At 33.4% G+C, this 17,420-nt stretch overlaps 1 protein-coding gene across 1 annotated transcript in view; it reads right to left on the minus strand.

Annotated features, from left to right (window-relative positions):
• The window catches only part of VGlut (Vesicular glutamate transporter), a 143,530-nt gene that overhangs the window by 115,285 nt on the left and 10,825 nt on the right, over positions 1-17,420 (minus strand). The window lies entirely within an intron of this gene.

The following is a 17,420-nucleotide window of genomic DNA, read 5'->3' on the forward strand; positions in this document are numbered from 1 at the left end:
CAAAACCTGGGAAGTCATCAAACGAAATAAAATCTTATAGACCTATATTACTGCTGCCAGTAATATCTAACGTCTTTGAAAAACTCCTGTTGAAAAGAATAAAACCGATCATAGAGAGAAAAAAACCTAATACCAACACACCAGTTTGGGTTTATTAACAAGCATGCAACAATTGACCAGGTCGACAGAATAATAGATGTTATTGAAAAAGCCTACGAAAGTCAAAAAGTATGCTCAACTATATTCTTAGATGTAGCACAAGCCTTCGATAAGGTTTGGCATGAAGGCCTTGTTCATAAACTACAGCAAATGTTACCAAAACAACACACCAAACTATTAAAATCATACATTACAACCAGAATGTTAAGAGTCAAACAAGAAGAAGCTTACTCTACAATAAAAGAAGCTAAAGCAGGTATACCACAAGGAAGTGTACTGGGACCAATGCTTTATCTACTTTACACTTGTGATATACCACAAATGGAAAATATCACGATGGCTACATTTGCTGATGATACCGCGATTATAGCTGTGGGAGACAATAGTGAGGAAGCCTTACGAAAATTACATCAGGCAAGTGACAATATAAATAATTGGACACAAGCTTGGAAAATAAGAATTAATGAAAGTAAATCTGTACGTGTGCTGTTCACCTATAAACAGACCGTACAAGCATCAATAACATTAAATAACACTATCATTCCATATAGCAACAACGCTAAATATCTCGGAATGAATCTCGATCCAATACTTCGCTGGAAGGAATATATAAAGAGGAAAAGAAAAGAACTGGAATTGAAATAAAGAAAAATATACTGGCTAATTGGAAGAAAATCACAATTATCAGTACATAATAAATTGCTATTATATAAGCAAATATTGAAAGCTATATGGACATACGGAGTTCAATTATGGGGATGTACTGCAAAGAGTAACATAAACAAAACACAAATTTTTCAGAACAAAGTCCTGAGAGGTATTGTGGGTGCACCCAAATACTATAGGACTGATTACCTACATCGAGACCTTCAGATACCCACAGTCAGTCAAGAAATCAAGAGAATTGCAAGGGGGCATGAGGAAAGGCTCCATTCTCAAACAAATATTGAATTATTGCAACTTTTGGATACCACCAGAACAGGACACAGACTCAAACGAATCAAACCAGCTGATCTTGTGTAGTGTTGTGTAGTGAGGTGCATATATTAAAAAATTCAGCAGTGAGATTTATAAACATTATTTCACCAGAGACTGAGTTAGGGCCGATGGGTCCTCCTAGTTATATACCTAGATTTAAGTTAACACAAAGACAAATTGTAGGTTAGGCGGAAACGACTAGTAACAATGTATTAATTAAATAATAATTTAAAAAAATTGTAAATCATGTAGGCATGTTTTATGACAAGAATTACTCTGGCACTAATTGTTGATTTCTTAGACGGGCGATTTTAGTAATTACTTTATATTGATTTTTAATTAATTACATCGTACATTAGAAAATTAATTATAGTGTTGTTCAGTTGTATTTGCATCAATATACAAACAGGATCAATGTGAAATATTGAATATAGAAGTATTGAATATATTTCAATTTATTTCATTTAAAATTATATTGAACATTTATTTTATAGACCTAAGTTTTGAAAAATCAATAATTAATTTAAATATTGTTTCTAAATTTCTTAAATATACATTTTTAATTTAAATAATTAATTATTTAAATTTATATAATAAAAAATAAATTACCTAATGGTGTTCGTTCTTATTTTAATATACACGCTAAAGTCAAATATCAAATTCAAATTTGTTTTATTCGTATACTGTCTGTTTTAACATAATATGTATTATATACATATATTTCTTCATTTATTATTACATACTTTTGATGACATAGATCATGATGCTGCGAAATTCTTACATTTCTGAAAATAATCTTACTTATGATATTTTGTTATATGTTTGTTATTAATTACTTTGTTGATTATCCAAAGTTAATGGAAATTAGATTTAATTAAATGCCATTGGAAACATGTTATTGTTATAGAATAATTAACGTTATGTATCAAATACATTTCTGATCTTATATTAAAAATGCTGTCAATCACAGTGTATATAATTAACCCTTTTACTCTATTATTAGAGAAAAATTATTAATTAAATACATTGTTACCGAATTTCATCCCCAGGATATCACTAACAATATGTAGTTCAATGATCAAACAGAATAAAATGTCAATCTGTGAGACATGACTTTAATGGTTGAAAATACGGATGGGGCAGAAGATATTTCAATTAAACTTGTCCAGTGTACCACACTTTATGCGAAGTTTTTTTTTAAGTAAAGCACGTTGATAAGATACTAGCAATATTCTTAATTATTGGCTATAAGCACAGTCGTAAAAACACCAACAAATTTAGATTATTTCTAAACGTCTTAACTGTAGTGTATGCTTGTATAATAACAGTTCAAATTCAAAAAGCCGTAAGTTCAGAAAAGACGGGTGGAAGCGAGGGCGGAGGGGAGGAGCAGTCGGAGGTTTAGGAGGATACCGGCGCGACCGACCCACCGAAAGGGGAAAACGCGAATGCATTATCGTCAGTTAACACTCAGTGTAATTGTGCCGTTGTTCTGTTCAACCCCAAACGTTTCAATTAAGTAAATGTTCCGCGTTCGAGCTCTCGCCGCCCTCGTGCAGTTTGTCTTCGCCGTCTATCGGAACTAATTTAAATGGTAATGGCCGACTCGGCAACTACAAATCTCTCGCTCATCTGCCGGTATATTTTAACCTGCTGCCCTTTGGTCACTCTCATATTATATTTGAGGTTTCAGTATTAGTTTCTCAACTTATGATGGCATTGTAAAGATTAATTGTTAGCTTCTAGATACATATTTTTTATTTCTTAAACAAATTTACATAAATCTTATGTTATGTTTTAAGTGTTGAAGTCATGAAGGATATCAGTTATTTATTCTGAAAGAATTTGATAGTTACAGATCTTAAAAAATCAGGAGGCTGGCTCAATAGACAAAACACTTATGTTTGTAATTACCATTTTAAGTGTCTAGAGTCACGACAGTGATCAAATTGAGGACAGTGGTAACAGTGTCTTCTGGTTGGTAACTGGAGAGTGCCGAGAACCATGGTTCGGAGATTCAAAAAATTATATACGTACATCAACAATTAAGAAAAGTATTAAAAAATATGAATAGTAGGTTGTCTTTGTATTTCCTTTCCATTTTCTTATTTTCTTGCCTAGTTTTCTTTCCCATATGGTCAATTTTTTAATTTGCTATGAATTTACCTACAGTAATTACCCATCATGTTGGTATTCCACCCTCCTAGGTATCAATTCTGCACCTCCTTCTCCTGAGGAGACCGTTTCCCTTGCTTTTCTATTATTAGAAATTTACAAATTGTCCAACAACAAAGTTACAGTTTCTTTAAATTACATTCATTTATTTCCTTTTACTCATTGTGGCTTCTAAAATTAATTCACGAATGCAAAACAATACAAAATCTCTTCTATAAACTAAACTGTAACCAAAGTTGTTTACAAATTGTTTCGTTAAGACCTTATTATGTACAGTTATAGTTAAACAATAATTTCGAAAATTATTTTCACATATAGAACATGTGAACTTTGTAAATATCTTCGTCAAGAAGCATGGAAAGAACTTTTTTGGAACATGGAGAGATGTCCACACGATCTTAATTTTCGTATAGACTTGTCTAATTTCTAGACACCCAACTATAATCTATAAATCGGCAATGTCTACTTGCTTACTCCCATCAATATGCACAATTCAAACAATCTTCCGGTCTTTTTGGTTCCTTCTATTATTTTATCGACCTTATGCATGTGGGTTGTTGATTATTAGATGAAGTTATTAACAGTGTTGGTAAGTCCAATCTGGACGACAATAATATATCAAGTTTAATATAACAAAATTGCAGGATGGACAGATCAACAAACTGAAAGTTCATTGATATAACTTATGAAAACCTTTCTTGCTTCCACAATAATAAAATACGATCTCTGGACATCTCTTAAATCCTTATCCAATAATAAGAAGAGGATCTAACTAAATAAGCTAAGAAATGTTACTCTGTCATAATAGAATCATTGCAGTTCTACAATAAATCCTTTTTTCTTAAGCTTACTGACTGAAATTCCACAACAGAATGTCTCAATATGAAATATTTCATATTGAAACTATATAGGATAACTGTATCAAAATTGTTATTTTAAAATGTTGTTTGGTTTCAATATTAAAAAATGACAATTTGATAGAATTTTTTACAGAATTGTATAGAAACAAATAAATAAAAAATTAATAATAAAATTGTTGTGTATAAAGTCATCTTAAAAAGAACCCATATACAGGTTAAAATTTGCCTTTAAAATAACGACCGATTTGCTTGAGGAAATCAAACAATTTTATTAGGTTTGCCAAACCATGAGTTCTTGTGACAGTTACTAAATTCTTGTTTTTCACCTAAACATTGGTTCCTCACCATTGGGACATAGTTTGAGAGTGACCAATTATTAGCTCGTTTCATTTTACTTGTAAGTCTTGTAATAAATTGGAAAAAAGTTATTTTTAATGGGCCAAAGCTTGTTTTCCTTTTCCACCAAGTCTCACTCAAGCTACACCAAGTTATCTATCCTACGATCTCTAAATGGGCAAAGATCTTTATAATATAAAGCATTTATAATTTGTTGGCGAATTGTAATAGTGTGAAGTTATCAGCCATTTTGTTTCCAGGAATATTCTTATGGCTGAGAATCCAAGCGAATGCCACATTTTTTTGTCCAGATATAACTAAACCGTACGATTCAAGATATTACCTTAGTTATTAAGTGATATGATAAGGTATAGGACTACTTTTGTTACGAACATTTCAGCAATAATAATAGTGGACAAATAAACTTGAAGAGTTTATTTTGGGACCTATGATGTATTGCAGCTCTTACTCCTACAAATGATTTAGAACCATCGAGCTATAAACAACCTTACAATTCGGAAACTCTGATAATATGGGAAGCAATTATCTCCGAAACTTAAGCGAACTTAAAATTTGTCGCTAATGTCTAATTTACCTTTATGATGGGTAAAGTCCATGACGGGTCAGATGTGAAACATACTGACTGAATTGTTCTTGATAGATTTGTGATGAAGCATCATAATCTTCTGCAGACAGGAACTATATAGGTGACTGTGACTTCAGAGCCTTCACCAGTCCAGTTATTTTCTCTAAAAGCCTATTTCATTTTTCGAAATTTAAATGGTTCTATAGAAGTCAGACATTGTGGTCGTTATCGGACTAGATGTAATGGCTCCTAATGCCATTCTCAGTACACCGTCTTGTATTGTTTCTATTATTCTATGCTAAAACATATAAGAAGTAGCCATAATATAGTTTGGATCTGATTATAGGTGTATATATACTCAGTATCCCAGGTTGAGCAACGCTCAGTTTTCATCAGTAAAGTACTTAATAATATTAAGGTCCTTAACTGTTTTTAATTGAAGATCTACAATGTCTTCTCTCCAGGAAAGATAATAGCCCATTCGGAGGCCCAATATTTTAGCAGATGCTTTTGCAAGTATAATGTTATTTCCCAAAGTTAGAGATTGATTACTTAAACAGTTCCTCATTCTACAGAAATGGAGAACATATCATTTGGAAGCTGTAAGCCTATGGTATCAAGAACGGATTCATGATTCATACCTGGCGAAGAACAAAAGACAATTATATAATCAGAAAAATGTTTCTAATAAAATAAAGAATATTGCCTTTTAGGTTCCAGGGGTTGTTAATGTACATTAATACAAATCTGTTTAATAAATTCGTTGAAATAACACGGAAATTGTCCACGAAACAAATTTTGAGGCTTTGAGACCCAAATCTCATCCAGTTACAGACCATTTAAAACCTATCTCGGTCTTGTCTTCGATCGCAAATTTAGGTGGAATTCCCACATTCAAAAACTCCTCCATAAAGGTCAAGGTATTGTTAATTTGCTCTTCCCGCTTATCAACCGGGCCAGCAGGCTTCCTCTCTCTATAAAATCTCTCCTGTACAAGATGCTGGTTCAATCAGTCGTTCTATACAGCTCCAGTGTCTATCTAAAATACATCTCACCTAGCCAGGTGGAACGTCTTCAAGTCTTTCAAAACAAAATTCCCAGGACAATAATCAATGCCTGGTTCGTCAGGAACAATCAAATTCATAAAAAAGCAGACGTTCCCCAAGTTCACGATTTTATATCCGAGGTTTACTCGAGATATTTCTCCACTCTTCGTTTCTCGGACAATAGATGTATTACCGAGCTGGCCGATATTTTAGGCCAATAACTCATTCGGCTCTTCGTAGCCTTATTCTATCACAGCCGACACTACCCCGTCGTGCTTTAACTCCAAATTGTCTCGACCTTGTACCGTAACTCATGTACCGCAAGCTGCGTGGTGTGATAACGACGCCACGTCCTTGCCTGGACCTTGTGACTCTTAACGGTGTTACCGGTTACGGGCACCCTCCTTACTAACAGTAAGAAGTATCAGTTAGGGTCATTGGATCAGCTGATAGGGTGGGGTTTAGTGGGTAGCCCAGAGGCAGTCTCCACTTAACCCGTCCAACTCGCTTAAGACCCGCAGGAATGGTCTTCCCGACCAAGAATCCGTAACAGGATTCCCCTACCCGGTTCCAGGCCAAAAAAAAGAGACCATTTAAAACCCAATTACATTCAGATAATTTTGGAGTAGAAATAATTAGATATTCTACAAAAAAATGGAGGGAGTATGTTTATTCTTTGTATCTCAAGTAATTTAAGAAATATCAATCTATAACTTGATAATAAATATTTATCCAATATAATTATAATTAATGTTTAGTATATAAAGCTTCCTCATAATTTGGAGTTCTTTATTTATTTATATATCAATGATATTTCTGGTTTAAATGTAAAAAGGAATTCCTCGTCTTGCTGTATGTTTTTCCGTTTGCAGAAAAATCTCGTTCTCTGAAATCCGAAACCATTCCCGAAATCCTACCCCCTCGACGTTTATAGTTGAATTTCATCCTCTTTACTGCTCAGTGGCTGCGCCCGATAACAGTCTTAATGCCGGATTTATATTATTTCCTCATTTGGCTTCTTTCGGCCGTAAATCAATCGATTAAATTCAGGACAATTTTGCCGGTTGTGCTGTTTTTTTTTCTACCCTACTTGTGAACGATATTGTGGTCTCAAGGAAGATGCTTCCATCTAGGACAGTCCACAAAAGGGTATGTGACACATATAATTATTTTTATTATAATTAATATGCGGTTATTAATATTATTTATTCACGTAATATCAATGAAGAGTTTGTCCATATTGGCAATTAGATCTTTCCATAAAAATCCAAAGAGTTATATTAAATTAAATATGTTTTGTTCCTAATTTAGTTTTGTGTATATGACACAAAATTATATTATTATTTTTACATTGTTTGGGCTCGGCACCGACTGTTGAAGTGATCAATTGGTTGGTAACATAATATTATAAATAGATAAATAGGTTTAGGTAGATATTAAGCAAAATTGTGTGTATATAGTAAAATATAAAATACATATAGTATAGTAGATAGGTTAAATAAGGTTTTTGTCTATTATTATTTAGTTATTACAATGACGATTATGTACATATTTTATTTCAAAACGTTTTTTTTTTTGTGTTAAAAATCTAAGTTTGATTATTTTTTACTTTTTATTGAGTTTCTCATTTATTTTTTGAAGTCAATTCACTTCTTTTTAATAGTTTATGATTCGCTTTTTAGTGATAGAAGTTTACTCAATTATTTTGTTAAGAATTACAATGGGTAGACCAAGTAAAACTGCAGCCCGTACTAGAAAATATAGGAAAAACAGCAACAGTGATTGAAAATAAAGAACGCTTCAAGCCCAGGGGTCCGCTACCTAGTCAAGGTGATTTAACAAATCTTCTAACCAAACTAGAATAACAACAAAAATGCTTTGCCCTCGCCAGGAATAGAGCCTGAGACCTACGCATGGTAGCTGATCGCTCAAACCACTGTACGAAAGAGACAGTTTCCTGCAATATTTCTACGGCTTCCCATATGATATGTTTAGTTCTTAAAAAGCAAACTGAAGTGGTTTTGTAGTGAATATATAATTAAATAACTTCAAAGTATACCATTAGTTGTCTGTGCATCCCCATAATGTTTAAACAAATATCCTCTAACTCCTAAACGTTAAGGAATATCTTCCATCATATCAGCTCAGCTATCTTTTTCCTATAGCCCTAATAGTTCATACTGATACATTGCAAACTACAAGAGCAGCAGGCTTGGGATACAAGTCTACTTACAGAACTTGTTATCTGAAAAATAGTCTATTTCGTTGCTATAAATCTAAGACTAAATATAATTAATTAATCCTTTGTATTCGTAAATCAAGGATTGTAGATAATTTTATACATTACAATTTTTATAACAGATACAAACTTTATTTAACATAAAACTAATTTGTGATTTTGATATTTGATATCTCAAGACAATGAAAATAATATAAATACAGAATTGTGTATGTGTTCAGTATAGTATTTGGCTCACACGACTCTATTACTATGTACTCAATTGTCAATCATTTATTGTCATGTTGAGAGATAGATTAGTCGGTTTATCTTCTTCTTCGTCAAGTGATCGTCAATTTATTTTATTAAAGGTCAAAACAAGTATCATTGGAGCACATAAAGCAATATTTGCATATTTTTGAAAAAAATAAAGAAAAAATATAAAGCTATCGGTTGATTATATAAGTAAACCACACTATACAGGACATTGTTTAAGATTCAATGGTTCTTAGACAACTTCTTAATCATTAAATTCAGAAATTGCGTGATTAATTAACTGAAAAGTACTTAAAATGTTATATAAAATACTATTGTAGTTCGAATCATCTTCCTCGAAAAAATAAAATAAAATTTAGTAGCTATTATTAAAATATACTTTATAAACCTCATAAACTTTCTTATGAAATAAAATATGCAGCCTGCTTTTAAATCTAACGAATGTTGAAAGAAAGGCGACCCACATAAAGAGGGCTGGTGTGCGGATATACATCATTTTTATGCTTGGCGACTATTGTCTTAACGAACACAGTATTTCGGCGATGAAAGAAAATAAAACTTTTTAGAAATTGTATTAAACAAAAGAAAATTATTTTACGAATTCGCTGCTGTAGATGGAATTTTTTATAACATGGTTTATTTTTTGTTATATGCATGTATTTTGATCAACAGTCTCTATTGGTGAAAATTATTTTTGCATTTTTCTACATAAAATAATAATGACTAATTACTATTGTTAATTTATACAGTATACACAGGCACTATTTATGAAATACACAAAATTATATTTATATATAATATTCATTATTTAGTTGATTTGAAGAAATCTGCTGCCGATGTCCCTCAAAAAATTTTAGTTAAGCTTTATTAGGGTTGAGAATAATTTAAAAGAAGGAAAAAAGTTGATAGAAATCTAAAAATATAAAATAAAGAAGTAAAATAGAATAAAATGGTAAATAAAATAGTAAATAAAATAGAAATATAAAATAATGAATTGACTGAAAATGTTATATCGAACCTTTCGGCATGATGAAAGGCAGTGAGTCTGCTATGATCGAAGTTATGTGTTCGTCGAGAAAAACCATCCATTTCGACGCGAAATATTCATGGCCAAAAGCTTACCGATGTCAATTAAACGAATTGAACTACGAATTGCTGCGAAAAATGCCATAAATAGCGAGTAACAGGCACAAAGTCGTGCCCTTGCATCACCATCCTCGGCTATTGGTATTGGTAGGGTTGATTAGGAATATAATTGGATCACTGCAAAACCAACATCCTGGTTTCGATACTATGTCACCATGTGACCAGAACGATGGATATATTTTGTAGAAAATAATACAAAATGTGTTAGTTGGACCGCTTTTATTAGTAAATACCTTTTTAAAGTGATATATAGCCTATTTTATATTATATATTTATTATTCGAAAATGTTTGTAAAAGACTTTTGGATATCTTCTACATCAACATAACGATTTCATTCACTAGCAAATTGTATTACTCTTATTGCATGTCGCAACTATTCACTAGATTTATCGCACCACATATTTCAGAGCATCTATAAAGATATATGTCATGTAACACACGTGTTGAAAAGTCCCGGGCCTAACAAAGACAACGCGGTTTTGCTGTTCAAACTCTTCGAGTTTCATTCTTCATTATTCTTCATTCTTCATTCTTTATTCGAGCAAAATTTCTTACCGGTGACTTTTGTCGAGGTCTGCGAACAGCCAGTAGTCACTTGGTGCCAAATCTGGTAAACACAGTGGATGTAAGAAATATTCGAAATTGAATTCATGTATCTTTGCCATTGTTTTGATTGGATTGTGACACGGTGCGTTGTATTAATGAAATAACTTTTTTCTCTTTGGCATATACTGCCATTTCTTTGCAGTTTTGGCCTGCAAACTATCATGGCAATAATGCTATATAGTATTTACTGTTGATGGCATCTGTTCTTCCCAAGATAGATGAATATTTCACCGCGAATATCTCAAAATACTAATTCCATAAAATTTCTAGCCAATTGTTTTTCTTTCGGGCTCTTTGGAAGAGATTCGCCAGTTGTAGTCCACTCAGATGACAATCGTTTTGATTCCCGAGTGAAGTGATGGATCCGTGTTTCATCCATTATCACATATTGACGCAAAAATTACGGTATATTACGTTTAAACATTCAAAAACATTGCTCAAAGTCATCAATACGTTCTTGTTTTTGATCAACAGTGAGCAAAGGCGGCACCCGTTTTGAGAAGAGCGTTCTCATAGTCAAATGCTCATACAATATAAAATCAACAGGTTCTTTTGTCATCTTTATGATGTTAACTAACTCACGCAAATTCTCTATTCGATTATTCGAAACGATTTTGTGGATTTTTTTATGTCTTATGGTGGTGAACACGACGTTTGAAGTCAACAAACCAAGAAGCAAAATTCAAACGCGAAATTATTTTTTCACCATTATTTTGAAAATAACAAAAGTAATATCACTCCTAGCACAATAACTCACAAACTTATAAATAGAATATCATTAAATTTTAACAGCTTTCTTTTGAAAGTTAATACTAACTGAAAAAACGGTGAATGTATTAAAACCAGCGCCATCTATCTGTTACGCCTGGGACTTTTCATCCATATGTTAATATGGTCCAGAAAATCCGGCCATCTGTTTTTTTACTACATATGTGGTGAACGCTCGGTGTCGCTTTTTACTCCGTTCAAGAAGTCGCCTCTTTTTTTCTTGAATGAATCAGTTTTTATGAAAAATAATAGTTTTTTTTTGTTTAACATAACATATATTCATATGTTCAAGTCGATTGGGCTCATTATGGATTATTTTTTAATTAATTTCTTACTGCAAGAAAATAAAACTATTTCTTTTGTTCACAAATATTTTTAAACTTTTGTTATTTTTGAAATTTATAAGACACTTTTTGAAATTATGATTTATCATAATATATTAGATCACGATTCGCTTTTTCTTTCTTGAACAGAAAATCATAATTAAGAAATAACTGGTAAAAATTATTGCATCTCCATCTATCGCTTGATCTAACAAAATATATTACTGTATTCAAAGTTATGGTTTTTGATAACTTTCTATATTCGGAAAGAAATATAGATGCATGTTTATCTATTTCATAGAAATGTCGAATTTTTTTCAAAAACTCTGCAATAGAAACGTCATACTTTAATAGACAACTACTTCGACAATATTTGGGTTTTTCTGAACCTTTGTTCGCTTTATCTACGTTTCTACAATACCACTTACACACTTTAGAATTCATAATTAAAACGCAAAATAATCGATTTTGATGCTTTGATCTCATATAATACCGTGGAATGTTTTGGCATAAATTAAAGTCTTAAAACAGAAAAGTACGTTTACTGAAAATATTTATTTATAAAAGGAAAGAAATAATAAACACACTAAAATATGATATACTGACATCAAGCTTCAAAGCTACATATGTTATGTCAAGTTACGTGCCTTATCAAAAACGTGCATTTGCGGCAAGGATTACTTATCTCATTTAATCAAAAGGAAAACCACTGAAAGTCATTGTTTGCCATTAGAAACTAGAAGAGTGAGCAGGTTCAAAGCTTAAAAATATTTTAAACCTGGTTTTGAATGTCAATTTCGATGTACAAGATAAAGAACGTTCTAGTAGACCGAAAAAGTTTGAAGATGCGAAACTGCAAGAGTTACTGAATGAAGACCCAACCCAAATTCAAAAATAATTGGCAGAGCGTTAAATTTGACCCAAGGAACGATTGGCGGCCGATTATGAGCAATGGTGCGAAGCCGGTCGATCGACTCCAAGACCAAATCGTTTTGATCGCAAGACAGTGCTCTATGTTGGTGGAACTACAGTAGCGTGGTGAATTCTAAACTATTGAAACCTGGTGAAATAGTTAATAATGAGCGCTACCGACAACAATGGATCAATTTTAACCACGCATTGATCGAAAAACGTCCAGAATGGAACCGAAGACATGGTAAAATGATTTTACATCACGATAACCCGCAATCTTATGAATCAAAACTGGTTAAGAAAGCGTTAAAAGCACTAGGATGAAACATATTATCGCACCCGCCGTACACTCCAGACTATACCTCGCCCGACTATCATTTTTCGCATCAATGATATACGCGCTTGCAGAGTAGCACTTGCCAATTTCGAAGAAATTAAAAAATTAATGGTTTTGCTCAAAGAACAAACAGTTTGTTTGAATAAATAAATTTTTCCATTTTATTGAAAATTAAGTAGTTTATTAAAAAAACAATAATAACTTTACGACACACCAGGTATATTTAGCAGAAGTCATTTAAATCTTCTTGTTTGAAGATAGCACAACAGAATCAAATCACCGGCGAAAATAAAAAAGAAACGCCCAAATTAAAATAAATGTTTTTAATTAAGAGCCGATATCAAACGGGCCGCCGATTTCATCTGGCTGGAGTATATATTTTTAAATTAAACCGGTCTACGTTTAATGAGTTCTCGTTTTTTGGGTGGGACTTCGAGTCGAAATCGGGTCCTGTGGATAGATGGGCGGCGTAAAGAAGAATTTATTGTTTCGAGTCCAGCGAGGCGAGGGAGAGAACTGTGTGCCTAAGGGAAGGATTGTCCTGTTTGATTTTCTTTGATTCAAGTTTGATCGAGCAACAGTTTTAATTAATTTTACTTTTAAACATTAACACATGGGCTGAAAATTACCGGTCCTAACACGCCACTTTTTCACTTAGTACTAACCTTCAAAAGAAAACTGTTAAAATGTCATAATAGTCTACTCATAAGTTTGAGAGTTATTGTTCTAAGAATGATACGACCTTTGTTATTTTCAAAGCTATTTATCAAAAACTATTGCGTGTTTTAATTTTACAATGCTTTTGATGGGAAAAATACCGTTCAAGCGAAGCAATAGCTTGGATAAAAGAACTCGGCTCATTCAGAAACAGCTATAAAATATTGGTGCGCTGACTTCACACGTAGATGTAGAGACACCGTTGATGCAGCACGCAGTGGACCTTCAAATGAGATGGTAACCCCAGAAAATATTTAAAGAATCTACAGAATCATTTTGAATGATCGAAAAGTGATACTGCGAGAGTTAACTAACATCGTTAAGCTATCAAAAGAACGTGTTGGTTTCACATTGCATGAACATTTGGGTATGAGGAAGCTCCGTCTAAAGTGGGTGCCCCGTTTGGTCATTGTTGACCAAAACTAAAACATGTTGATGATTCTGAGCAGTGTTTTGCCATGTTTTAACGTAACAAACCGGAATTTTTGCTAAGTTATGTGACAATGGATGAAACGTGAATCCATCACTTCACTCCGGAATCAAGTCTAGCATCTGGTGACAGTCCTATTTTGAGGCAAAAGATAAATCGTCCCACAAAAGTGGTATTGAAGTGCTAGAGCGGTGCTGGAATGATTGTGTGGCTCTTGATGGAGATTACGTTGATGAATAAAGATAATTTTGAACAAAAAAAGCGTTTTCTTTGTTAGGCTCGGGAAAGTTCAGCACACGTGTTATTCTTCAAAAACACGACGACAGATTGTATAAGTCAGTGACCGACTCAGTTTCATGCCCACTAACTTTAAATGCATTACTGCTGCCCTCTATTTCCATGTATTAATAGGCTACTGCGAGATTTTGAACAAGGCCATTTAGAGCAGACGATATCTCAAACTTTTACAAAAATGGGAAAAAGTAATATTCATATGATGAACAAGTATTAATTTCTGTGAAAAATATCATATGTGAAGCCAAGGAAAGGTTTGATAAATACTATGGGGACCTTGCTTCACCAATATCAATAGTTAAGAAGTAGTTTATTGCACTCCATTGTGCAAAACTCATTGGTAAAAATGACGCTGAACGTTCAAGTCGTTCAAATGAGAACGTCACGCCAGAAGTCACATCAAAAGAATCCAAGAACTATACATGTTGCCCATCTTTCGAGCAATATATAGATGGCATCCCAAAAAAACTGTCCGTTGGGCAAAACCATTCATCGAGCCATATTCTAACTTCTTCAAAATTGGCAAAGTGCTGCTCTGCAAGCGCGTGTCCCATTGATGCGAAAAATTGATAATCGAATGGGGCAAGGTCTAGAGAGTAGGACGGGTGCGATAATATGTCCCATTCAAGAATTCTTAATGCTTCCTTGACGGGTTTTGCTTAATGAGACAGCGCTATCACGCCGTAAAACATTTTACCGTGTCTTCGAACCCATTCTGGACGCTTTTCCATCATTGCATGATTGAAGTTAATCATTTGTTGTCTGTAACAGTCACTATTAACTATTCCCCAGGTTTCAACATTTCGTAATACACCACATCAATATGATCCCTCCAAACATGGGGCATTGTTTTGCAACCAAAACAATTTGGCACAAGTTTTCAAAATAAATCACAAAATTTTTCATTGCCCACAGCTAGTTAATACAGAAATTTCTTCCGATTATACCTTTGCATTCCAAGCAGTATTTCACAGACGCGTTTCCAATTTTCCATTTGACTGTTATTCAATTGATGTGGCATCCATCTCTTGGATCTTCCCCATTGCTCGTAAACGATCACTAATCATTTGGGCCAAATTTAACACTTTTACGATTTTTTTTTAGTTTGGATTGGGTCTTCATCCAATAACTCTTGCAGTTTCCCATCTTCAAACTTTTTCAGTCTACCAGAACACTCATTGTCTTGCACATCGAAATCACCACTTTTGAATTTCCAAAACCACGCCTCACATGTTTTTAAGGTTAAAGCATGCTTACTGTAAGTTTCTACCAAGCTATGAAAGTATTTATTTTGTAACTTTTTAAATAAAAATATTCTTGTGTAGAATGTTCTTATGTAAAATGTTGGTATAGCTTAATCTCAAGCGAGTAAGCAGCAACATATTGTAATTGTAGAGATTTTCATGTGACGTAATTTCATATATGTCCATCATATATCCTTGCAACTGAATGAGTTAAAGCATTAAGATATCCGCCTCAAAAGAAGAAGTGAAACTCCACTGAGGCAATTCTTAAATATCTATATAAGAAGGAATCTACAAAAGAGACAGACTTGCCGAATCAATTCCCATAACCTGAAGTGAAACAAACGAAGTTGACATGAGTTTACACCAAGTAAGGAACCCAATTATACAGTTCCATTATTTTTGTGGCTTTGTATATTCTTTGACCGTTGTTACAAAATCGTTATGTCGAAGGCGTAAAATAAATCCAATAAAATTTGTGCAAAGAAACTATAAAGACTGGTTCCAGTGCTATATCGATGCAGACTAATGTTCATCAAATCTTGTCAGTGTTAATATTATGTCCTCGAAGCAAAAATAGTTTTCTATGATTTTGATCCCTACTTATTTTGGAGCTGAAAAGCTCGTTTGATGCATTCGTTCAGATTTCGAATAACTTAAATGAAACCAAGCCTAAAGCTGTCAGACTATAACAGCATTTCTAAAAGCTGGATTCTTATCTTCTCTCCCACCGTTTCTCTGAAATCAAAAGCTCATGCAGCTTGGCCAATATGTAAAATCCGATGAAATTTACAACAGCATGTACGTCTATTGTCTGTTGACAATACTGCATTATTTTTTTTTATTAGTTCTTAGGTCATATGGATCTGGAACTTGAACTATATCATGAAGAACGTCTCGATATCTGTATCAGCGAATATAGTATGGCTGTTTATCACTATATATAAATATATAATCGCCCAAATTCATACTGATAACCACAGAATAATATAAATATGTTGACAAACTGGTACTTTTTGGAATAAAACAAATTCCAGACCTACTCTTGCGGTTCATATAAGCGGCTTGTCTATCGATGAAGTTATTTTGAGTCCACGACGTAACTGTATTAAAAGCAAGAGAATGGCTTGGAACGGGACGGTGAGGGGGAAGGGACGAGCGGCGGCGTTACGGAAAAGGGAGAACACTTTGTAAAGGGGACCAGAAGACATATAAGGATGATGAAGTGGTTTGAAATAAAATCAGAGAATGACAAAATGGTATTTTTTCTTCGAGATTTATTTGGTGGGGTTTGTACGGTTTCCTTTTTATATCGGAGAACGATCGGCGAACTGATGTATTAGGCAGACAATAGAGATAAATAACAGCGACAAGATCGTATGGTAATGTGAGTTGCGAGGATTTTTATATAATGACGCATCAAGATTGTTATGTTATATTAGGGCGATAAATTAGTTTTAAAGGAATTTTTTATGGCAATTTTTTATTAAAGGACAATATCATCTCGAAGGGACAACACAAATTTTGAAGTTACTAACAAACTGACTCATTATTTGATATCGTCATAAGATGCGAGGTCTGGAGATACGTCGGGTAACAGTTCCCATTTTAATGTTTCCAAGTATGGTTTCACCGGTTCTGCAACATGTGGTCGAACGTTGTTATGCTGAAGAATAACATTATGGTAGTTTTAATCGTTTTTCCCCCATTTTTCGGGCAATGATCAGCTCAAACTCGTCAATTGTAATCGATAGCTATTCGATAGATTTTAATAGCTCAAAATATACTACACTAAGTTGATTTCACGGATATTCCATGTATAACCAGCTTTGACGTTGATGTTGATGCATGACCAGGTGGCCCACATATTTTTTTGCTTTAGATTATAATAATGGATCCACTGTCCATCATCAGTAACAATACGATACAAAAAGGCTTTTCCATAACGCACAAAATATAAAAGCTTTGAATCACTCTCACGATTTTGAAATGATTGAACATAGTTTCT

The sequence above is a fragment of the Rhynchophorus ferrugineus genome, unplaced genomic scaffold (genome assembly GCF_030347505.1).
Source record: "Rhynchophorus ferrugineus isolate W39M unplaced genomic scaffold, kcgeb_rfMv2 rfM2, whole genome shotgun sequence".
In the NCBI taxonomy this organism is placed as follows: Eukaryota; Metazoa; Arthropoda; class Insecta; order Coleoptera; family Curculionidae; genus Rhynchophorus; species Rhynchophorus ferrugineus.